Source organism: Nicotiana attenuata, unplaced genomic scaffold, assembly GCF_001879085.1.
Source record: "Nicotiana attenuata strain UT unplaced genomic scaffold, NIATTr2, whole genome shotgun sequence".
Classification (NCBI taxonomy): Eukaryota; Viridiplantae; Streptophyta; class Magnoliopsida; order Solanales; family Solanaceae; genus Nicotiana; species Nicotiana attenuata.
In genome coordinates, this window is record NW_017674351.1 from 75,377 (window position 1) to 88,050 (window position 12,674).

A 12,674-nucleotide genomic window follows, 5' to 3' on the forward strand; every position below is an offset into this window, starting at 1 on the left:
CGTACACTATCTCTGAAGGAGATACACAAAAGTTATGGGCAGTTAATAAAGGGGGCGTATCTCTTTCGTTTCGCGGTGGGGCGACGTGTCGCTGTAATGCGTCTGTATGCCTTGGTGGCGGATGGGAGGATCTGGTGTATGGCTGGTGTCGATCTCTGTTGGAGCGGGGGAGTTGTTCCCGTCGACCTTCGTTCCGTCGATCTCTCCTTGTTTCTGAGTGTATCGCTGTTAGCCGTTGGGTCGGCCCATTAAGATCATCCTCGTCCGCTCGTACCTCGGCGCAATAGGCGTTGTGGATTTCCTCCCATGTGGTAGGGGGATACTTCATGAGGCGGCTCAGCAGCTTCTTGGTTGCCCTCGAACCATCTCTGCTTAGCCCGTTCTGGAATGCGGCGACTGCCATACCTTCCGATACGTTTGGTAGACTCATCCTTACCCTGTTAAACCTTGCCAGGAAGTCCCTGAGTCCTTCTCCTGCGTTTTGCCTGATGGCGAAGATGTCGTTGACCCTAGCCTCCGCTTTCTTCGCGCCTGCATGGGCTGTGACGAATTTATCCGCCATTTCCTCGAACGTTGATATTGCCTTAGCCGGTAGCTGAGAGTACCATGTTAAGGCCCCTCCTGTCAACGTCTCGCCAAACTTCTTCAGCAGTACCGACGGTACCTATTCTTTCGATAGGTCGTTGCCCTTCACGGCGGTGACGTAGTGGATCAGATGATCCTCGGGATCTGTGGTTCCGTCATATACCCTTAAGTAGGGTGGCATCTTGAAGGTTTTTGGGGTGGAGTGAGGAGCAGCTTCTTCGGTGTATGGTTGTTCAACGAACCTTCCCACGTCGCGTTTTGGTAGCAACTTGGGAGCACGGGGGATCTTGTCGACCCTCTCTTGATGTTCCTCCATCTGACCACGGAGCGCCTTGTTTTCATTTTCCATTTCTTCCATCTTCTTTAGGATGGCTGTTAGCGTGCCATCATTGGTCTGTGTCTCGATGGGTCTGTTATTTACTAGTGTAGCTTCCGGTTCGCCCACGGCAGCAGTGGTACCTACCGTTGGTGTACATACCATGCTATTTTGCGGTGACCTCTCAACCAAGCCACTTAGAGTGCTTGTTAGCCATCTTTCCAGTAGCTCTTTGACTGCTGAGGGTGCTTCCGTAGCCGCAGATGTGGAAGCTCCTTTATATAATAGGAGACCTTCCTCGAAAGAATCAAAAAGTTACAGAGATAGGTAACGTCTCCCTAGTATAGACACTGAGTTCTAAACGACGTCGCTTTGGTCCTCACGGCCGAGTCGTACCCGCTACGTTGGTTGTTGACACTCATTGGGCGTACCCACTGGCGTAGAGATACTGAGGGTCAAATTTGACCCTATACACAAACATTTCCCTCTTGACTCTCAGTGTATTTATTCTCATCTTTTACCTCATTCCTACGTTTTGAAAAAGTTGATAATTTTCTCATATTCCACATAAGGGAGAGCTAAAAGTAAATGAGAAATATTAAAAAGGTGAGAAGTTGATTGAGAAAATTAAAGTTATAGAATTAATTTGAGTAAAAACCTGTCACGACCCGGATTTCCCACCCTCGGGAGTCGTGATGGCGCCTACTAATAAGAGCTAGGCAAGCTAATTATCAATTACCTCTTATAGCGAACGTCGATAATATTAGAAACAATGAAGCATTTAATAATAACGCGGAAGTCTCAAATATAATTAATTGAAAGAAATGCGGAAGTATAACATAATCCTCTACCCAAGACTGGTGTCACAATACTCACGAACGTCTAGAGAATACTAAATACAAGGTTTGAATGAAACATGAAACTGTCTGCTTCGGTACAAATGATAACAAACTGAATAAAGTAGAAAGGGACTCCGGGCCTGCAGACGTCAGCATGGCTACCTCGAATGTCCCTGGACTGAAGTCAGCTCCCAATCAACTACTGCTGTCTAAAAGTTGCTGCTCCAGCACTGTGATCTGTGCAAAAAGATGCATAGAGTGTAGCATCAGCACAATCGACCCCATGTGCTGGTAAGTGCCTGGCCTAACCCCGGCGAAGTAGTGACGAGGCTAGGAACAGACTCCAGCCAAAACCTGTGCAAATATATATATATACAAATACAACGAAATAATAGCGGGAAATAAACAATTAAAGCTGGAAGGGGGAAACATGCTTATGGGGTAGCAGATAAAACGGAATATCAGGAATAACAATAGGGACTACAACTGATTTCTTCTAACACAGAATAAGGGAAAACAAACCACTTTCACTTGCTCCAATTTCCTCTCGTTGCACGCGTGCAACTCGATCCCATCTCTCATAATATCACGTGGTAGGCGTACCACTCGATCCCATTTCATAACATCGCGTGATAGGCGTACCACTCGATCCCATTTCATAATATCACGTGGTAGGCGTACCACTCGATCCCATTTCATAATATCACGTGGTAGGCGTACCACTCGCTCCCATTTTTTTCAACACAATACACAATATAGTCCCGGCAAGGGAAAAGATGTCATAATAAACTATCCCGGCAAGGGAACAAGATAATATAATAAACTATCCCGGCAAGGGAACACGATAATATAATAACCATCCCGGCAAGGGAGATCCAGCTATAACCAAACTTTTTCAATTTCTACTTAACACAATTAAATCAATACTCAGTCTCATCAATTACTGGCTCAGTGTTAAAGATTTCTAACCAAGTCCTCATAAACAACAATTAAGAATTCGATAATTTAGCAATTCAGGACTCACGGTCATGCTCAACACCAGTGTATAGATACTCGTCACCATGCCTATACACCGTACTCGACAAATAGCAATTAGCAAATAAGACTCTACTCCTATTCCCTCAAGCCAAAGTTAGACCAAACACTTACCTCAACTTCTACGGCTAAATCAATCCACAACGACCGCTTTCCCTCTCGAATTCGGCTCCAACTCAATCAAATCTATGAAACGATTTTATAATATCAATAATAGCTAAACAAATCAAACCCAATGCCTAAATATAGATTCCCAACCTTTCTTCCAAAAATTCCAAAATCGACCCCGGGCCCGCTTGGTCAAAACCCGAGGTTCGGACCAAATTCGTATCACCCATTCTCCCACGAGCCCGAATATACAATTTATTTTCAAATTCGACCCCGAAACGAGGTCTAAATCAAAGAAGATTGAAAAGCCCTAACTCTACCCATTTTTCCCCAGTTTCAACCCTAGATTACATGATTTGAGCCTAAGAATTTGATAAATGATGAAGGAAAATGAAGGAAACAAGTTAAATAATACTTACCCAAGAAGCTTTGGTGAAGAAGAGCTCTAGAAATTGCCTATGGACTGTGGAGAAGATGAGTTCGTGTGTTTTTGGGTGAAAAATCCCGTCACTGTTCTGTTTTGGGTATTTAAAATTACTGGGCAAAATTGCCCTTCGCGTTCGCGGGAAGTGGATCGCGTTCGCGAAGGGTTATCAACAAGGGCATCGCGAACGCGGACGGTAAGACGCGAACGCGTAGAAGGAAAAAGGCTGGGGTCCTGGGATTGGTTTACGCGAACGCGTGGACCATAACGCGAACGCGGGGAAGGAAACAGCAGGGCTTCGCGATCGCGGTGGTATGCACGCGAACGCGAAGAAGAGAGTGAAGCTGGGCCCTCATGGTCAAATAACCTTACGCGTTCGCGAGGGCTCGAACGCGAACGCGAAGAAAGAAGGACACGAAGCTATGCGAACGCGATGGTAAGAGTGCGATCGTGAAGAAGGAAATCCCTGGGCAAAATATCAGATTTTTCTGCAACTTTTACTAAGTTCAAAACACCCCGAACCACCTCCGAAACACTCCAGAGCCCTCGGGGCTCCTAACCAAACACACACACTAACTCAACCACATCCTACGAACTTAACCGTGCGATCAAATCGCCAAAATAACATCAAAAACGAGGAATCAAACCTCAAAATTATCACTTTTTCATCAAACTTCATAAACTTTCATTTTTAGATATTTAGGTCCGAAACACGTCAAATGATGTCCGATTCCAACCAAATTTCACAGGAAGCGCTTAAACAACATATAAGACCTGTACCAGGCGCCGAAACCAAAATACGGGCGCGATACCAACACTTTCTAAACCATTTTCATTTCAAATTTCCATATAAATTTCAGAAAAACAATTTCCTTTAAAAATTTATTTCTCGGGCTCGGGTCCTCGGATATCGATTCCGGGCATACGCCCGAGTCCCATATTTTCCTGCGGACCCTCCGGGACCGTCCAATCACGGGTCCGGGTCCGTTTACCCAAAATATTGACCAAAGTCAACTTTATTCATATTAATATCAAAATTCATCAATTTCTACATAGAATTCATATTTAAGCTTTCCGGCTACGCGCCCGGACTGCGCACGCAAATTGAGGCAAGCCTAAATGAGGTTTTCAAGGCCTCGGAGACACAGAATGAGTGAGAAAACAGGTGATGACCCTTTGGGTCGTCACACTCTGGTAAGGAGGTATGAGCGGCTAGTTGTGGAAGGAACGAGAAAAGGTAAAGGGCAGCCTAAGAAGTATTGGGGAGAGGTGATCAGACATGACATGGCGAGGCTTCAGATTTCCGAGGACATGACACTTGGTAGGAAGTTGTGGAGGTCAACCATTAAGGTTGTAGGTTAGGAGGTAGTTGAGTCTTGCCTTACTAATACCGCTGTGAGACTAGTCTGATAGAGATTTTGTCTAAGATAGCTAGTGGAAATATTGTGTCTTACTTCAGTGCATGACCTATTTACTAGCTATTGAAAGTTTTGACAATTACCCATATCCAGTTCAAAATCATACATGGCTCTATGGCAGCTTTGCCCAAATTTATACTAAAAAATTGACACCCAAGGTTTGGGTAAAACAAAAGTTTACCTACTAAACTCTTCTAGCTAGCATTTGCTCACTTGTTATGTTAACATGTTCATATGACCACTGAACTTCATACTGAATTAAATTCAGCAAGAAATAAGTCTTTCTGTTGCATTTCGAAATATGGAACTATTATGAGTTGACGTGATGTTCTAGCTTAAATATACTAATTTTCCCACCCCCTTAGTTGTACAACCAATTCATTTTTACCTTAGTTGTACTTCTAGCTGCACCACACATGAGTTTATTATACATATAATTTGCAATATGATTCAGAGTTGCAATCTTCTATTGATGAAAGAAAGCTTTTTATTTCTCTTAGTTAACTCATGATTGTTTAAAGCTCACTGCAGCATTCTCTCCGGCTATTAAAACCACCCCAAAGTATTTGCTTTCTTCTGATTTATGTATGGTTTTTGGCATCATAGAGCAGTCGCTGAGTACTTACTGCTCAAGTGGTTGTTCATAGTTAAAGATCCATTATTTTGCCACTTTTAATTAGTGGAACCTCTGTTAAGCAATTGATTGGTTGTAAAATTGCAAGCAACTGAAGCAAAACACACAAAAAATAAGAAGTACAGAACTGGGAATGATATTACTAACAACGACAGAACAAGAGGCTGAAAAAAGAACTTTAGCACGAGAGCTTAGGTCTAGTGGTAAGTGTCAGCTTGTCATGAGTGGACTAGGTTTGAAAACTATCACACCCTAGTATTTAAGTAGAGAAGGATAAAGGGACGAGCTCAATACCCATCATTTTTTGAAGCGTGCACCACTACCTAGGAGGTTTCTCATTTATTGGGAAAACAAAGAACTTTAGAATGTAAGGAGTAAAATAGGACTGCCATGAACCAGCCACCCTTTCAAGAATTTACCAGCACATATAAGGTTGATCGTTTCAAGGCCTGATCTTTTTGCAATTTCTTCTCTTAACATTGGCAATGTCCATTCTTTTAGTTCTACTTCTAGTACTCCTCTTCATCCCCACCTATCTTCAATTTTGCTTATTTTTGCAGAGAAGAATAGAGTTGTATGTATAATTTAAGTCTTTTAACTATGTGTGTTTTATTGATGTTTTGTTGCTCCAAATGCAATACAATTTTTATGAGTCTAACGATGAACACACGAGATAATGTGCATGAGTGTTTGAATTGTGTTTTGGTGTTTCAGAAAAAGATTACATTTCAAAACAATCATTTTCGAGCGCAAATGTTTTTTTTTTCCTTTTTTCTCTCAAGCTAATATAAAAAAAATTGCAATAGCTTTATGTCGGTTGGTATCAAAGATTTTGAAAAAACTTGGATTCGTAATCAAGTACACTAACCTCGTATCGCTACGACATATTCCGAATAGAGGAGCATCCAGAAAGCAGTCGCAAAAATAAAATCAGAGAAAAACATGAGATGAGAACCTGCAAAAATCATTGAGCTTCACAATTACCCAAAAGAATACAAAAGAAAAAGAGAACCTGCACAAACCGTTGAGCTTCACAATTACCAAAAGAATACAAAAGGGAAAAAAAAAAAAAAGAGAAAAGAGAAGGACATCTAAGAAGAGTGCAGAGAACCTAAAACAAACCTAGGAAAAAAACGAAGGAAAAAGATGTAAAGATATGGGCAACATTGATAGGAAGTGAAACATATCTGCAGCTTGAGTGCACGAAGACGAACAGAGACCTTTGTTATTATCTAGTCAAAATACACCTGGACTCTGGTGTTGTCTAATAGTTACACACGGAGCTCTGTATAAATAAATGAAAGCCACGTATATAATATCAGTGAGAGATGTTCTGAAATGACTAAATTAACGTCGACCTTCATAGAAAAGACACAAAACACACATGTCGAAACTCAAGCTCTTCTTATATATAGAAAACTAGTTAGGGATGGCCTGTGCCAACACAGTCCCAATATTGTGAAAGTTGAAACTATTAGGATTGAATCAGCTATACAACATCATATGTGTTTTGATTTGGAATTGCATATAATAAAAGTTGCACATCAGGTAGGCAACTCTACGTGCTTAACTGCTGGCTATTATGTACATATATTTGGATCAAAATATACATTTTTTATATCCATGACAGTAAATGGTCCGGACAACTTCTGTAGTATTTACATCATATACAACATAGCTATTTATATATTATAGTCTTCTTGGCATTATATTAGATTTTCTATTTTTCAGTCTCTGTTTAATTTAATTCAACCTTTGACAGAAACCTCCTCCTCTATTATTTATATTACAAGTTGTGGACGACTGTTGAGGATATATTATTTGATGTAGTTGTAATGAGCGCTTGAACTAATCTTTATTGATTTAGTTGTCGAATGATTTAAATACTTACTGCCAGAATTGGATTCGATATTAGATAGGTAACTTACACTTCTACTCTAAGAAAAACTTTTAAAAGAGGAACAAAAGGAGCAGGGAAAAGAGGACAGATAGTGCGCTGATCGTCAATAAAGGGGAGATATTTGTAAATACATTATACTGGAGTAAATTACCTATTACTGCCCATAGTCCATCTTTCCTTAACATTAAATTATTATGGAGTTATGCTCATCCTAAAATGTTTCATCATAAAAAGGAAAAAACACAACTGATGTAATAATCATATATTCTTATATTTTTCAGCAAACAATTTTTTTCAAATATTCATTTCTCGGGTTAGGGACCTCCGAATTCGATTGCGAGCATACGCCCAAGTCCCATATTTTACTACGGGCCTCCCGGGACCGTGGGAACACGGGTCCGGGTCCGGGTCCGTTGACCCAAAATGTTGACTGAAGTCAACTAAACTCATATTTTAAGCCAAAAATCATTATTTTTTAAATTTTTCATACAAAAGCTTTCCGGTATCGCGCCCGGACTGCGCACGCAAATCGAGGAGAGCTAAAAGGACGTTTTCAAAGCCTCAGAACACGAAAAGGGGTTCTAAAACAAAAGATGACCTTTTGGGTCATCACATTTATATATTCTTAAAATTCAAAATTACCAGTCGTATAGAAATCTTCACCGATAAAAACACATAAATGCATAAATCAAATATAGAAAGCTTCTTTACGCCAACAAAAAAAAAACTAAAAAAAAAGTGAAACTGAAATTCAAGCAAAGAAAAGTAAACCTACATAATATTACTTGCAGATGATGAAAAATAAGAGTGAAATTTTAACCGTACTGAGTATGACTATCAGAATATTTACAAATCTTGATAACTTCAAAGAAACAGGAAAGTAGAAAACAACATGAGATATCCATCATAAGAAGAAATAAAGACAAGAGAAATTTCTTACACATACCTTCTAACTCAATGATGTGATTTTTTGCCATCAATTGTCTAATGCAATCACTTCCTAATGATCTTGCATATTACGTTAAATCAAAACATTCATCTTCGAGCTGAATGGCATAGAGCATCACTATTTATAGGGCTTAGTTATTTTAAAACTTTGCCATAGTTTTCCAACAGACATGGATCATTACTATTCTACTTAGGGGACTTATTGGCCTTACCATAAATACTATGGTTAGAACTTAAATTTATATGTGGCTCAAATAGAACTGCATGAAACTAAGAAATATATTTACAACTAAATTTCAACGGCACATCATAATCTATCGAATTATAGGAGAAAATTTGTGCAACATTTTACTAAAATAATGGCTTAGACTTAGAGAATAGTGCACTACAAATTTTGATTCTGCACTTGACCAATATACTTTATGAAGTTTGACTACTACAAAAATAAGTAAGAAGAATTATTTGCTTCTCAGCATCTACAAGCCAAACATTAGATTGTTAAATAAATCCTGTAGACTTTTTTCTTGAGGACAAATTGCAAATCAATTCCTGTATGAGAACCATATGCACCAATTTCTAAATTTTTTATATATCTTAATTTAAGATTCAAACACTCAAGAACATATATGTTTACGTACATGGAATAATCCTCTAGCTAACCAAAATGCATGTCTGATTGACCTTCTTCCTTTCCACTGCAGTCTTTAGTTGAGAATTTAACATCTCAAGATGTCACCTGAAAGGTAAAGCAGTATCCTACTTGCACTCTTTCTGTGAAAGAAGATGCATAAATGCCCATTCAAATGCATAGCGACAAACAGAAGAATTTTTTAGGCAAATGAGATGTTATCAAATAGAAAGTGAAATAATCAAGCAGAAAATAATAATTAGAAGGTAAACATGGAAGTAAAGGCTGAAAAGAAACCTATATTTAAATAGAACCTCTCAGATCCATGTATCCAAACAATCAATAATTTTAGTTAGAGGAATAAATTTAATTCCTCTAAGATAAATCACTCAAATTCTCTTTGATTGAACCTAGTAAAAGACTTTGCATCGATTAGTTTTTTCCACTTCTTTTGATAAAATAAATGAGGAGGGTGTACTAGAAACAACATCTCTATCTTCTCAAGGTAGGTGTAAGATCTGCATACACACTACCCTCCCGAGACCTCGCTCGTAGGATTATACGCGATTTATTGTTGTTGTTGATAAAATAAAATAGGATCAATTAGGAAATAAATGCTTGACAAATCCATGAATATATTGCAACTATTTCTAGCCTATTAACCTGTTTTGCCAAAATACAAAACTTATAAAACTCGTTCCGTGAGAATTGTTTGATATTTGTTCTATAATTTTCCCCTTTTCCCGCTTTTTCTTTCTCAATTCGAATCTATCATTAAAAATAAAATTATCATCTACAAGCATCTTACTAATTATAACATGTCTAAATGCATATAATGTAAATGAGGATACATATGAGGCATGTATTTGTTGTCAAATAGTCAGAATAAATACAACTAATGGTGAATTAAAATGTGCTCATATACATCTTGAGAGCACACTATAAGATATCACAACTTACATGAATAAATTTTTTTGTTTAGCATAACATCAGAAAAGCACCGTTCCGTATCAACATCAGGTATTTAAGGAACCAAATCTGGATGCACATGCTAATATTTGCACTATTCTGTGAATTTTCCCTTCATTTAATACTTTTTTCTCCCAGTAAGTCTGCTTAATATAAATTTTAAAATCTCAATGTTAAACCCATTAACATTTTTAATAAACCCATTAAGTACAACCCATTAACAAAATTGAGAAAATCAACACAACTTAACCAAACCCACCAATTGTGCATAAAAGAAACAGAATTTAAATTGATATGAAATCAGTGAAAATTCAGGTTTAAGATATAAAAACAACGACAAATTCAATTGCAAAAGGCAAAAGCACAGAGGGAGAGAGAGATGGATACCAGCTACTTGATAAGTGAAAGATCTAATCTATAGGCGGAGGAAGCAGAAAATGATCTTCTCTATCGCTGGAGAAGAAAACCAAATGAGCATGAGAGAAAAATAGAAACAAAACGACCAATTCGAAATCAGGTAAAAATTTCTTCCTGAAGTACATATTTGAGTTTGATTCATAGTTATTTTGCTAGCTTTTAATCCATTCTCTTTGATTTTGGCATTTGTTGGCCTGTGAATTGTGTTTGTACCTGTGATTTGTGCTGAATTTTGCTACTTCCTCTCTCAAATCTCTTGAACTATGGAGAATGAATACCGAAACGCTCAAGTTTTTCTTTCTCGAATGATAGGAAGTGCAAGAGATCTGTAGCAAAAAACATTCTTTTGCCCTCAGTTACATCAATCATACTTGCTATTCGGTATACATGCATATATGGGGATAAAATTGGAATTAAGATAAGAAGTCTCTCATTATCAGTGGACAAAGGAAAATTCTTTTTTCTGGTTCCATTCATTACCCCTGATGTATGGCATTTTCGTTCTTATTCTTTTTTCTTATTTTGGTATTTGGTATTTTGGTGACTTTTGTTGACAATGGATAAAAGCAGATGTGGGAGGGGATTATATAAACATGACCATGGGGTCTATCATACAGTATTGTTGTAGATGGTACATACAAAATTTGATACAAGTAGGTCCAAAATTTTGAAAAATTATCAAGAAAAATATCACTAAAATGAAACAGAACAATAAAATGAAAGTTACACTCTACTACCCTTATTAGACTTTAGAACCAACTGAACTGCAGCATCCAACAAAAAAAATATGAGTAAATGCCCTATGCAATCTGCTCCGCCCCTCTTCAACTGTGACCTAAAAATCAATTTTTTTAATAAGTAAAAATTCAAATTGAAGTAGATAAATGTCAGAGCTTATGAAAAGCTTTGATCAAGCACCTATTTTAATCAACACTGAGATGTGTTCAAGTGGGATATAGAATCAATAAAGCACTAAAGGTCCATCAAAATATTAAAACAAACTATTTACTTTCTCATACCATCAATAACTGCCACAACCAATGGCGCACTGCCAAACACTAGCATCATACACTCCTTTCCTCAACTGTAAAAGTACAAATTTATGATTCATCGAATCTTCAACTCTAATCTACAAATTTTTTATGAGAAACAGTATTCGAAATGTCCTAAATACCCGTTTGGAATTACTAAAGCTCAATTTAGTTTGATGCCAAAGATGGTCCCCTGGAATCTAACTATGTACCAGAGGCGAATGCCATTACATCGTCTAAGCCAAGGATTTTATTTTATTTGAAGCAAAGATCATTACACCGTCTAAGCTAATGACTTCATCTTGTTTGAAGATTTAATTTCATTTTATCTGAGGCATAGTGTTTAACCAAAAATTAGATTTTAGGTCAAAGCTTGAATTTAGAAGAACACGGGTTACTGATAATCGGAAAAGAGTATAAAGAAAGAAATTTGAGAATAAGATATGAAAGCTAGTAAATCAGGATATATTTCAATAGTATTTTTTCCGTGCTTACAATTGTTTGTGACTTTCCCTTTTATAGCCATTTTGGGAATACAGACTTTACCTTTGTCATAATAAGACAATTATGGGCAGTTAATGACTTTAAATGTTACGTTATGTAATCATATACATTAAATACATATTTTCTAACGTTTCTCGCATTAAATGCTGTATATGGGCTCTTATTTGCTGTCAGATTCATTCCTTTGACTCTTCACGATCTTTGCGGTCTAAATGCTTTGAACGGGTATGAGCATTAAATGTCTCACATGACTGCTCGTGTCTCTTCTGTTTAACTTGCTCGTGTCTGTTGTTGCTCGTACCTATTGAACAACCTTAATTCTCTGACTATTTGACCAGTCTACGTGTCATGATACGTCATCTCCAATATGCAGAGTAAATTTTTCCCAATACAGATAGTCCCCCCACTTTTCATTTATTCATCAGTTGAATATTTGGGAAGTGGATTTCGTAAAAGGAGAATTTTTGTCATCATTAATGTTGTGACAAGATTGACGCTTCAATGGTCACATCTATTTAATGTTCTTCACACGTGTCAACTCCTTATTGATTCTGCAACTTGCACCCCTTTTTAAGGTCCTTTTTTAAAGCTCCACTATTCACGAAGTACCAGTTACCATTATTGTGACCCTTCCATTACTGCGTTATCACTTTTTGACGGTTACCTATAAATACAGTTTTACCTTTTAATTTTTTCCACACAAAACTCTTTCGAACACTCAAACTGTGCAAATTTTTATTCACTTCGTCTTCTTCCTCATCATGTCTTCTTCAAACCCTAACCCTAGAAGAGTTCCTGCTTTAGAAAATTATCCCAATGCCCCTGTCAGACATAGAAGGGGTGGAAGACTTCGTAGTTTAGGATCTTCTCGTGGTGGTGGTTCTGCCATGCCTTCTTCTAATCCTGGCTCTTCTTCTA

General features: G+C 37.9%; 1 long non-coding RNA gene across 1 annotated transcript; it reads right to left on the reverse strand.

The window, feature by feature from the left end:
- Window positions 1-1,937: 1,937 nt before the first annotated feature.
- Window positions 1,938-10,769, reverse strand: LOC109218484. Its single transcript, XR_002066770.1, has 5 exons — window positions 10,435-10,769; window positions 10,192-10,257; window positions 8,846-8,978; window positions 6,228-6,314; window positions 1,938-1,977 (listed from the first exon to the last, which is right to left on the reverse strand). It is a non-coding gene; the product is annotated as an uncharacterized LOC109218484 (long non-coding RNA).
- Window positions 10,770-12,674: the final 1,905 nt, after the last annotated feature.